This window comes from Portunus trituberculatus, chromosome 17 (genome assembly GCF_017591435.1).
Source record: "Portunus trituberculatus isolate SZX2019 chromosome 17, ASM1759143v1, whole genome shotgun sequence".
NCBI classification, from domain to species: domain Eukaryota; kingdom Metazoa; phylum Arthropoda; class Malacostraca; order Decapoda; family Portunidae; genus Portunus; species Portunus trituberculatus.
In genome coordinates this window covers 26,867,205-26,880,024 of record NC_059271.1, presented here as the reverse complement: position 1 = coordinate 26,880,024, position 12,820 = coordinate 26,867,205, and the positions used below count along the sequence as shown (strand labels likewise).

Here is a 12,820-nt window from a genome sequence, read left to right as displayed (position 1 = left end):
ATTAAGAGGCTTGCCCATTTGTCTCGCGGCTCCGGGACTCGAACCCGGCCCTCTCGATTGTGAGTCGAGCGTGCTAACCACTACACTACGTGGTGTGTGTGAGAGAGATACTGTCTTACATGTGCAGGTCGAGAGAGAGAGAGAGAGAGAGAGAGAGAGAGAGAGAGAGAGAGAGAGAGAGAGAGAGAGAGAGAGAGAGAGAGAGAGAGAGAGAGAGAAAGGCTGGTTGTGCGAGATGCTCTGTTGAGAGAGAAATACAAATGGCAGGAAATTTTCCGGGAATGTTAGAGAGATGTAATAGCTGGGGCATTTACTTTAATGGGTTCTCTCTCTCTCTCTCTCTCTCTCTCTCTCTCTCTCTCTCTCTCTCTCTCTCTCTCTCTCTCTCTCTCTCTCACACGCGCGCGCGCACACACACACACACACACACACACACACACACACACACACACACACACACACACACACACCTATCAAAATCCTTTTAGACAATATGATCGCATAACTATAAAGTATGGCTGGACTGTATGTGTGTGTGTGTGTGTGTGTGTGTGTGTGTGTGTGTGTGTGTGTGTGTGTCGTGTGTGTGTGTGTGTGTCAGATAAAATCAGGTTAATTGTTCATAAAATCGCAGTATAAACACCTTAAACCTGAAGTTCCCTCCCCTGCATAAGTCAATTAATTAAGTCAGCACGGCATCACGAGCTTCGATTAAGGTCACTTAGCATTATTACATGATGCTAATACACACCAATAAACGTTAAATCGCTTTGGCATAATTCCCTGGAAGTCAATAGCATGTGGCATGGTGCATTAAGTGACTAAGGTTTTAAAAGTGTTTAATCCCTTCAATACTGGGACAGTTTACCTTGAGATCTGTGTACGATTAGACCATTTAATTGACAGGAAGGGTCTATGGAAGTCAGAAGATTAATGGCCACAGTCATCACTATTTTATTTCCCCACATAAGTTTCTGAAGCTGTATAAAATCACAAAATAGTAAGCAGAATGAATGGGGAAACGCGTCATGGTACTGAAGGGGTTAACTGCTACTGCGCTGCAGGTAGCATTGGTAGTGCTATGGCGGGGACCTACTATATGATTGAGTAACTAACCGGGTTTCGTAGCTCATTAACTCCTGAACAATCATAAGGGAGCTTTAGAAGACCAGACAAATTTATGAATAATGAGGTGTAGAAATTGGTATACGGTATTTTTCAGAGATAAGTACTTGTATGCTTGATGGCTTCTTGAAGCTTCCCTTATTTTTTCATATTAGGAGAAACGAGTAAATTATAAGAAAGGAAAGGAGATAAGGTAGTGCAAAAAGATGAAGTGGAGAGAGACACTTGGGAGAGCGGAATAGACGAGTAAAGGATGCAAGAGAAGTAAAAGTAAAAGCAGGAAAAAGAAAAAAAGAGGAAAAATACAGGAGTCAGTATCTTGTTCAATGATGTTTGTAGGGTATTTAAAAAGAAAATTTTGTTACACTTAATTATTCAAACTTTAGGCCATTACCGTGTTGGCTTGACGCAGGAACCCTTGTTGGAGCCGCCGCCACTTGAAAATACGAGTAGTTCATGTTAATTAATTTACATATTCATAAACGTAACATGTAGTGACGGCTTATAAACCTGACCTCATCAAGTCTCACACACACACACACACACACACACACACACACACACACACACACACACACACACACACACACACACACACACACACAGTACACACACACACACACACATTACATTTACATATTCATACACACACACACATGTACACACACACACACACACACACACACACACACACACACACACACACACACACACACACACACACACACACACACACACACACACACACACACACACACACACACACACACACACACACACACACACACACACACACACACACACACACACACACACACACACACACACACACACACACACACACACACACACACACAGACAGACACACACACACACACACACACACACACACACACAGACAGACAGACAGACAGACAGACAGACAGACAGACAGACAGACAGACAGACAGACAGACAGACAGACAGACAGACAGACGCACGCACGCAGTTAGGCAGGCAGACAGACAGACAGACAGACAGACAGACAGACAGACAGACAGACAGACAGACACACAGACACACACACTATCGTCTGCCGCATCGTATAGATTCGCAAGCTTTCACCTGCATTGCCTCAAGTCAGGACCTCCTTTCCTTCTTTTGGCTTTTAACCGCCTCCTCTTTCCCCTCCACCACTCCATCCTCTCCCTCTCTCCACCTCTTGTGATCCTCCTCACTTCCATCGTTATCTAACTTCTTATCATTTTTAACTTTTTTTTTATTTAATCTTTCCCTTAACTTTCCTCATGCTCTTCTGGTTTCCTATTCTCCACCCCTCTTCCTCTCCCTTTCTGATTTCCATCTTCCACAAACTCAGTCACTTGCGTTTCCCTTTCTTTTAACTTCCTCAATTTCCGTTTTCCCTTATCCCTACCTTGCACGTCGCTGGTTCACCATGACGCTCTTGCTGCTGATGATGTGGTCGGCGTGGCGTCCCTTCAGTTTCTCCTCAACATTCAAGATAAGGAACCTCATTCAGACAAGAGCGAGTCGCTCTTACTTCGCTTCTCTCCTCTCTGCTGGTGGCTGGTCAAGGAGGGATTTAGTGTAGGTGCATCACTTGGAACAAATATTTCATGGGAAGTCGTTTCTGTTCCTTTGGTTTTATACTTTTTTTCAGTGGCTTGGTTCGTTCCGAGTGAAATTGGTATTTGTCACTTTTGATGCAGCTGTAATCGCCACTTCGTTAATCATGATCGATTTATTTTCTTTTGTCATTTAGAGATACCGCGCTGCGTCATTTCATCTCGCGGGCGCATCACAACTTGTGTCACTTACGTCTGGAGAGGAGTTTCTTTATATACTGCGAGTCAGCGTGTTCGCATGTTATTCCGTCATCCAGCAAAGCACTTCGACGTTATCTAAATTGGTATGTCAAGCGATTTCGTGTTGCTTAGATCTGAACGTATTGGATTTCTGAATCACTCGGTGTCTCTGTGGCGGTTTACCTCAACATTACGGGGTGTGGTGAAGGGTGGGCAAAGGACTAGAAGGCGCCGCCATGCCCTGCCCTGTCCGGATATAGACCTAAACGGAAGTGCTCCGTGGTGGCTCTTACCTCTCTTCAGGCCTCCTTCCTCCGCCCTTTATCTTGCCCTTCTCTCCATCCCTAAAAATTCCTCCTCCTCCTTTTCCCTCCTCTTCTCCCCTTTCCTCCCCTCCAGGGTCTGCTATAAATATTACCCAGCTTTACTAAGCCTCACTGTGCCAGAGGGAGTAATTAAGGGAGATGTATACCAGAAATTATTAAATGTTGAAAATCGATACTTATATATTCTAAAAGCAATTAAGATAACCAGAAGGAATTCCTGACAAAAAAGCTAATATGCTACAATTGCAGAAAATATTAGAAAAAATATAGAATTATGAATTACTGAAATGAGTCATTAAAGAAAAAAAATACTTCGCAATGATTCTTTTTAATTACGAAGTCTGGCACTGAGCAGCGACGTGCAAGGACGGGAAATGGTGTGCGAAAGAGAGAATAAAGGAAGAAAATAAAAATGGAAAGAAGGAAAGAGTTAAACTGCCAAGAGAAACAGACAGAGGAAACAGAAGGTGAGTGAAGGAGGAAGACGAAGAGAGAGAAGTAAAAAAATAAGAAACAAAAAGGTAAGACAAAGTGACAAAAACACAAAACGAAGAAAGGGAAGGAAACGTGGGTGAATGGAAAGGAGAAAAAATAAGAGCACACGTAGGGATGAAAAATAAAGACAATGGCGATGAGAGGAGAGGAAACACAAGGAAATGGGAAAGAGAGGGAGAGGCGAAGACATTCAAAAAGGGAAAAACAAAAATGCAACAAGAGCCAGAAGTTTAAGGGAAAGAAACAAATGAGAGAAAAAATCTAAGTGAGAAAAAATGGATTAACACCAGCTGGCTACAGACAACACTTGCACTAGACACAATGGCACCAAACTCTTCTTCCTCCTCCTCCTCTTGCTTCCTCCTCCTCTATCATGGCCTCGTTAAATCCCTCATTACCATAGCCCACTTTCCTTACATCAAACATCTAGCAGGAGCAACAGCAGCAGACGGTGGAGTTGCGAAGGAAGGAGGGAAGGAGATTAAATAAAAGTAAAGGTGGGCGGAGAGTTATAGTCAAAATGGATGGATGGGATATGAACGTTGAGAGGATGGATGACGACAGGATCGAAGGTGGTAGAGGGAGGAGGAGGAGGAGGAGGAGGAGGAAGAGGTGGTGGTGGTGGTGGTGATGGTGGAGGAGTAGGAAGAGGAGGAAGGGGCGACTGGCTGGCTGGCTGGCTGGAGTGGCGAGCGGTGTTCTAGTTAAAGGGGACAAAATTCAAAGCATGCTGGGCTAACTTTGGGCAAGTGGGGTGTTTATCAAAAGCCACTAACAAGGCCACTTATTTGTGTGGGGAAATATTACGAGAGAGAGAGAGAGAGAGAGAGAGAGAGAGAGAGAGAGAGAGAGAGAGAGAGAGAGATTAATGAATGGGGTTATTATACAGAGCTGGGAGGAACTCGGCGGGTGGCACTGGTGATGGTGGCATTGGTAGTGGTGGTGATGGTGGTGGTGGGAGGGAATGGTATAGTTAAAGGTAAGAAAACATAGGAAAGGAAAGGACGAGAAATATATTGGCAACAACAGTGACAAGAAAGGTAAACAGGATAAGGATCGAGGGACAAAGGCGAGAAGGACGAGGGCAACAAAGACGAGGCCGAGAACGTGAAGAAGGACGAGAACTAGAAAGAAAACATGAAAGAAAAAAATAGTACTTTGTGATGGGATATAACTAGGATATAAAGAACGGCAATGAGACGAACAAGGATGAAAAGGATAAGTAGCAGAGAGCCAATGATCAAAGAGACGAAGATAAGAAGAGGAGAAAGAACAAGAAGGCAAAGGAATAGAAATACTAACGAAGAATGACACACACAAAAAAGCGTGAAAATATCAAGAAAAAAACTGGAAAGCAGACAAACTAGTTAGAGAATAAGGAAGAAATAGAGCAAACGAAAAGAAAAAAAAAATGTCACGACACCAAGGAAAAAGGAAAGAGAAAGAAAACCAGACAATTTCATGACAACAAGAAAGAAGAGCAAAGACGAAGCGAATAAAAGAAAAACAACAAAGGATGATGAAGAGAGGCGGTGATGACGGTGGAGGTGAATTGTGAAGAAAAGAAGGGATAAAGAAAAGGGCATTGCACCACCATCACAAACACGGAAGTCTGGCACTCTTCGCCTCAACACTGTCCCGACCTTACGTAGACGCTATTTTGTTCCTCTACCCACGTATGATCCTTTCTCTCTCTCTCTCTCTCTCTCTCTCTCTCTCTCTCTCTCTCTCTCTCTCTCTCTCTCTCTCTCTCTCTCTCTCTCTGAACCAATATTTCTTAAATTTGATAGATTGGAAACTGCAGTGACCCAGTGAATCTCTCTCTCTCTCTCTCTCTCTCTCTCTCTCTCTCTCTCTCTCTCTCTCTCTCTCTCTCTCTCTCTCTCTCTCTCTTAGTTAATTCAGTTGTAAAAGTTTACACGGCGATTATAAGACAAAAATACAAATATAATACATTTTTCGAATTTTTAACACTTGAAACTTTACACAAGACCACGTAATTCTCTCTCTCTCTCTCTCTCTCTCTCTCTCTCTCTCTCTCTCTCTCTCTCTCTCTCTCTCTCTCTCTCTCTCTCTCTCTTTCTATATATTTATCTCTTCATTTCCACCTGTTTTGTTTTCCTTTGGCGGTGTAAAGCGAGTGGGTGTTTCTCGAGACAGGTGGTGGTGGTGGTGGTGATGTGAGATACGAGTGTGTTGGTGGTGATTGGATTGAGAGAGAGAGAGAGAGAGAGAGAGAGAGAGAGAGAGAGAGAGAGAGAAAGCTGCGTGGGATATGGATGTGAAGGCGAAGCGTGAAGATAATAAACGAGGAAGCTGTGGGCGGTGGAGCGAGTGTGGAGAAACTTGGGAGTGTGGACGATGGGTGTTGTGGTAGTGGTGGTGGTGGTGGTGGTGGTGGCAAAATCTCATAAATCCTCCGGGAAATCTTACTTCTATTTCCCACAGAGTGTTTCTTTTCTTTTGCATCTATCAATGGTAACAAATCACGCTCCATATTTGCTTTTTCAACATTCTTCACGTTGACTATCTTCCTTATTTTACTTTCTATTCGACTGCGTAGTTTATCTTCCCAACAGGCCATATTCTGTTCTTCCTTTGTGTGTTGTTATATGGATGCAATGATAACGAATAAGAAAACCAGCCATCATCATGTTCCTCCCACCACCTTTAGCACACGTAACAGGAGACACGTGTACAGTGAGTCATTTACTATCCATAACCAGTGACAGCCCGCCCGCACTCACACTCACACACACACACACACACACACACACACACACACACACAAAAAAAAAACGTCATGGCAAAAAGGTGTAAACATTTCCCCAAACCATTAATTTTTCCTCTCTCTCTCTCTCTCTCTCTCTCTCTCTCTCTCTCTCTCTCTCTCTCTCTCTCTCTCTCTCTCTCTCTCTCTCTCTCTCTCTCTCTCTCTCTCTCTCTCTCTCTCTCTCTCTCTCTCTCTCTCTCTCTAAACGCCGTTAATGAGAATAAAAAGACTAACGAAGAAAACTTGCAGCCTTAATTATCATTCAGTTTACAAGATAAAACAATTGGGTGAACTCCATTCATTAATCTTCCTACCACCACCACCGCCACTGCCACTTCAGTACTATTATCCTCGCCACCACCTGTGCTCCTCTCCTCCATTACTCCCACTTTGCCTTCTCCCTCCCCTCCACCTCGTCTCCTCTAAATTTATCTCCACCCAAACTTATTATTATGTTATCTAACGTTATTTCACCTCGACCATTACTCCTCTCTTTTCTCCTTACCGCAATTATTACCTCCATTAATCACTGTGTCCATTATCACCTATAGCGTTCTCTCTCTCTCTCTCTCTCTCTCTCTCTCTCTCTCTCTCTCTCTCTCTCTCTCTCTCTCTCTCTCTCTCTCTCTCTCTCTCTCTCTCTCTCTCTCTCTCTCTCTCTCTCTCTCTCTCTCTCTCTCTCTCTCTCTCTCTCTCTGACATACATACAAATAAGCAGGCGAAAAAAAGTCTAAAAGCACAAAAGATAAATGATACAAACACTTTCCTAAGTAAATAAAGAGAAAGACTAAAATTTACAATCATATCAACGAGAATTAATCTGACGTTGAACATTTGTATGCAAGAGAGGCGGATAAAAACTTCTTGTGTTCGTGAAGGTTTATCAGTGTAAGAGAAACTAACCCAACAACAATGCAAGGAGGAGGAGGAGGAGGAGGAGGAGGAGGAGGAGGAGGAGGAGGAGGAGGAGGAGGAAGGAGTGGTGGTTTCAAAGGACGCAAACTGGTGGTGTGATTCTGGTGGTGGTTGTGATGGAAGGGAGGAACATGAGCAGTGAGCGACGAAGGAAGAGGTGGTGGTGGTGGTGGTGGTGGTGGTGGTCAATAGGAGAGGCTTTAGGATGCTGTGGTGGAGATCTCTGCTGGAAAGTAAGTCACATTGTCCGTCTGATTCCCTTTGGATGAACCGGTATTTATATTCTTTCCCTCCTTCCCTATTTATTTCTCTTCTCTTCTTTTGTATTTCCTTCTCCCTCATAGTTACCTATTTTTTTGTCGTGCTTTTCCTTTTCCTTCATGTGTTTTTTTTCCTATTTTTATCATCTCTTCACTTTCCACTTTTCTGTCCCTTTCCTTTCCCTCGTTTTCAACTCATATTTCCCATTTCTTGCAAGGTTTTGTTTCCTCTGCAGTCACTCTTAATTTTCCTCCTTTCTCTTCTTTGTTTCATATTTCCTTCTACTCCTTTCATTTTCATTTTTCTACCACTCCCTTTACTTCTACATTTTCTTTCCGGCTCAATTTTCTCATTTTCTTCTCCCGTATTCGTCTTATTAATCTCCTTTCCCATTTTGTCTCCTCCTATACCCCGCTTTCCCTTCACTCTCCTTCCCACACACATTTATATTCCGATGAACTTGAGAAATCGTGATGTAGCAGAGACTAGGAACACTAAGAACTTCGCATACCTTCTCTACTAATATTTCATGAAGGTCTTTACGACGATGCATCACCTTGAAAGCCTCCATATGCCAGCGTCGAGAGTGAAGAGGCAGGCACGTCAAACAGTAGTGCCGTCCGTGAAGTGTGACAGAACGGATTTCACGGGTTGCCAAAAGGTCTGTGCGCCATAAAGGTTGTGTGTTAGATTCCGATATTTTTGTTGCTGTTGTAAAATGTTACGTGCTCTCAAAGTCCAGCTTGGCACCATACAAGCTATTTATTGCGATGTCTCAATTCTAATAACCAGTTTGAACGTTGGCACGGAACAATGCAGTATTTTCAAAGAGGAATAAGCAAGTTTCTGTATATTCTGTTATTGATACGAAAATGTAGTTATATTTCAATTCGCTGGCTGTTTCATGGAAGGTGATGTGAAGTAATAAGAAACCGAGTGACCGAGGGACGAACGTAATTGATGGCTATGCACTTACGCAAAAGCAATTTCCCTACACTTCCGTTATTGATGCTAAGGTGAATCTTAAATTGTTAACTTCCTGCATTCCACACTGCAAGGAAGGAAGGTAAAAGCACAGTAATAGTGTGACTAAAGCAGATATCAGAACACGTTATGTCTTGTCTGTCATCTAATATGTGAGCGATTATTGATGGTGATTGTGATGGTGGAAGTGTATGGTAGGTAGGGACAGAAGATACTTGGCGCCACACTAATACACACCGTCCCTGGCCTGACTATACTTCGGTTTCTCTTCGAAACTGCTTGGTTTCTAATAATCCTGTACATCCATCCAGCGCTTTATACGTCTTCGCCCAATGGTAAATCTTAGGGCCAAGAAACAACCTCCATTTGTTTTCCTTTCAGAAGAAAATGAAGTTTGGTCAACTGTGCAAGAAACATTCAGGTGCCCATTTGTCTCATCGGTTGAGCAATAATATCCCACCAACGCCTCGGAACACCTGGCTCGAAACACCCGGCTCGAAACACCAGGCTCGAAACACCAGGCTCGAAACTCAGCCAACACCCGAGCAATAAAATCTATTTGCTTCCCACGCTGCTGAGAACGAAGGTTTTCTTACATTTATGATGTTGGACAGTTAAAGGCAATAGAGAAACTCATGGTATAAGAAAAAATCAACGTCAATGCTTCTCTACAAGGAAGACCTGCCAGAACAATTTGCCAAGATCAGTTTGATACACAAGGAACGGCGCTGCTTGCCACATCATGCAAGAACGCGTGCAGTGCTATCTTTTCCTCAGGAAAGCCTCGAAGTAAATTTCCAAATCTTTATAACATTAGCCTAGGTGAAAGTTGTGCAACATGGAGAAATGCTGACTCATTGCTTTAGGAAAGGCTTTTTCTTTTAATAGGCACGTACAACTGACTGAGTCGAGTGGACGCCCACCAAGCTACACATCGCTCGCTGATCGCTTCCCACAACGACACTCCCCTCCCACTGCAGTAACCTTCACCTCACACATACACACACTGAGGGGGCGTCAGCCCTTCACATATAAACTACAGCCGACAAGACCCACACATGTACATTCCTTTAATAACCAAGAGTGTATATAAACGGACTCGTAACAACAATTACAGAAAAAGATAAATACGTGACATGTAGTCTATCGTAAAGAAGGAGTTAATAGAAGGAGTTAATGTGCCATTGTATCCAGAGGAACATGAAAGAGGAAAACGAAATAATGGAGGATCAATTAAACTTTAGGAAGTGTTCAAGTCGTAAAAAGAAGATAACAGTGGAAGGCAAACTGTTCCCAATTTTGGTAATAAGACTGATGACTCACCATTACTTCAGTTAAAGACAGGAAGAAAAAAAAGTTAATTTCATTTTAGCTCGAATTGACTTGGGTAACTGCTACGTATTATACGGCACCCACGCAGCTTCGACTTAACGATCTCTGCATGAACTCTCCTGTTAATTTGAATACATGAACAAGTAAGGTGGTAAACAAGTAAGGAGAGCAGTGAAAATGAACAACACTAACAAAACAATTAAGGACATAAAAGCATTCATTAGCTCCTCCTCCTCCTCCTCCTCTTCCCACCTCTCCTCTGTCTGATTATCATCCTCCTCCTCCTTGTTTTCCATTTCAAAAGGATTCCACTTGTTCCGTTGACTGCCTAATAAACCATACCACGCCTACGAGGATACTAATGACTGGTTCCCCGCCAGGCCAAAACAACGTGAGCATCCGCTGGGACCACTAACTTGCACATTAAGTAACGCCCTCACACTCCTCCTCCATACCATTAAGCTAACTCTGTATCAGTATCAAGTGAAGCGTCCGTGTTCATTGTGTGTTGTAAACAGTTTAAGAGAGAGAGAGAGAGAGAGAGAGAGAGAGAGAGAGAGAGAGAGAGAGAGAGAGAGAGAGAGAGAGAGAGAGAGAGAGAGAGAGAGAGAGAGAGAGAGAGAGAGAGAGAGAGAGAGAGAGAGAGAGAGAGAGAGAGAGAGAGAGAGAGAGAGAGAGAGAGAGAGAGAGAGAGAGAGAGAGAGAGAGAGAGAGAGAGAGAGAGAGAGAGAGAGAGAGAGAGAGAGAGAGAGAGAGAGAGAGAGAGAGAGAGAGAGAGAGAGAGAGAGAGAGAGAGAGAGAGAGAGAGAGAGAGAGAGAGAGAGAGAGAGAGAGAGAGAGAGAGAGAGAGAGAGAGAGAGAGAGAGAGAGAGAGAGAGAGAGAGAGAGAGAGAGAGAGAGAGAGAGAGAGAGAGAGAGAGAGAGAGAGAGAGAGAGAGAGAGAGAGAGAGAGAGAGAGAGAGAGAGAGCCGATTTCAGGTGGAAAGGAGTGGTTTTGTAGTGTGGAGCGTTGTGGTGTGGGGTGTTGTGGTGTTGGTTGTGGTGTGGGGTGTTGTGGTGTTGGTTGTCGTGTGGCGTGGTGTGGGATGATGTGGTGTTGGGTGTCGTGTGGTGTGGTGCAGCATGATGTGATACAGTGTGTGGTTGGGTGTGGCGTAGAATGGCATGACTGTGGTGTGTCGTGGTGTGCTGTGGTGTGACGTCGGCTAATGTGTTGTGAGGCGTTCTGTGGTGTGGTGTGGTGTGGTGTGGGTTGGTCTAGCGTGTGTTGGGTGGCGAGAATGACGTGGCACCATATAGTGTGTTGTGGATCGCTACGGTGAAATGAAGAGATATGCATCAAGCTTTTAAGTAATGCTCCTACAAACAACGTTACTGTCAAACCCACTCGGCAAAATAAAAAGGCAAAATAACTACCATCTCAACCTTTACATTGTACCTGAAACGTTGCCAATTTGTCACCTGCTTTGCGTTCAGTGCATGTAGAGCAAGGTGAGGCTTGGTATAGCGGCGGCGAAGAGGAGCAGCACTGATACTTTAGTAGGAAGATGTGTCAGGCAAGGCAAGGCTCCAGGGGCACATGTGACGTCAAAGCTCTGCGTGGCTTGTGTAGGGCCAGTGGCGTTTCTTGACCATCACCGGCCACGTACAACCTTCATAAGTGCGATCATTAATTTTCGTTAGCTACTTTAATCTGGTCTGCAGTTGAATATACGATTAAGTTATGCCATACAGGTCCATATATCTTGTTTTTTTGACGCATTACACACTATATAATAAATTTACCTTAGTAGTACAGCAGGGGCCAAATTCGGAGTCACTCCCACATCCTACCCTCAGCACGGCCTGGCCATCACTAGCCGGGCCTCGGAATTCATCAGAGAAAACCGAAACAGTTCATTTGTGTTGTCTTTACGTATCTCCTCATTAACAATTTCAAATAGAAATATAAAAATATGAATACAGCAAGAACCTCTTCAGTTTTATTTACACATTTCCTCTCTGTCGAGCAATAAAAATATCTCACACAAATTACGTGGAAGTGCCACTATGTCCAATTGAGTTTCCTCCTTCCGACGCTCAAAGTTTCGAAACATTTTTATAACAAGAGACTTCCGGCATGCGAAGCTTTGTAAGTCTCACCTCCACTCAAATTAGTGACGGAAGTTCAAACGACTGCTTCAATCTACATACTCGTAGCAGTTATTGCACGATTTTCAAATACGAGTCTTAGTAACATTGGGATTTAACAATTCATGAATAATCCTATTGTGTGTGTGTGGCGTGTACTATCAAGAATTTATAACTCTCTCATGATATCACGCTACAGCAACACTGTTATTTGTCGAGTGGTTTAAAGTTACCTACATGTCACCATGATACCCAGGTTCTATGTGGAGCTGTAATTGCCTTACACCAAAGATGCGCTTGGGTGGTGATATGGGCCCTAATATGGGTACCACGATAAATAAAACTGCCTGTGCCGCTAATGCGTGGAAGCTGGACAGCGCTTCCCATACTCTTCAAGTAGACCAACAGGCTCTATAAGACCTAACATGAAAAAAAATTAGTAAATAAAAAATAGGTCAACACTAGCTGCAGGGGAGCTAAGTGTTAAAGCTAGATTAATTGCCGAGAGTACAACTAATTCCCAGAGCACTGAATGCGTCGCTGTAACAGAATACAAAAAAAAAAAAACACTCACCATTGATGAGCTCCCGGAGAACAAAGGAATCAGTAACAGAGAGAGATCAGAGCAGAAGGACGATGAGAGAGAGAGAGAGAGAGAGAGAGAGAGAGAGAGA

At 43.5% G+C, this 12,820-nt stretch overlaps 1 protein-coding gene and 1 long non-coding RNA gene across 7 annotated transcripts in view; both read right to left on the bottom strand.

Moving 5' to 3' along the window:
• LOC123504999 overlaps window positions 1-11,947 on the bottom strand; it is a 22,738-nt gene extending 10,791 nt beyond the window's left edge. The window contains exons 1-2 of one of the 2 annotated variants that reach the window (XR_006675014.1): window positions 11,802-11,947; window positions 11,455-11,668 (exon numbers count right to left, since the gene is read on the bottom strand). This is a non-coding gene — a long non-coding RNA (uncharacterized LOC123504999). The remainder of the gene's footprint in view (window positions 1-11,454; window positions 11,669-11,801) is intronic. The other variant, XR_006675015.1, reaches the window with a different exon arrangement.
• The window catches only part of LOC123504992 (trichohyalin-like), a 335,118-nt gene that overhangs the window by 104,005 nt on the left and 218,293 nt on the right, over window positions 1-12,820 (bottom strand). The window lies entirely within an intron of this gene.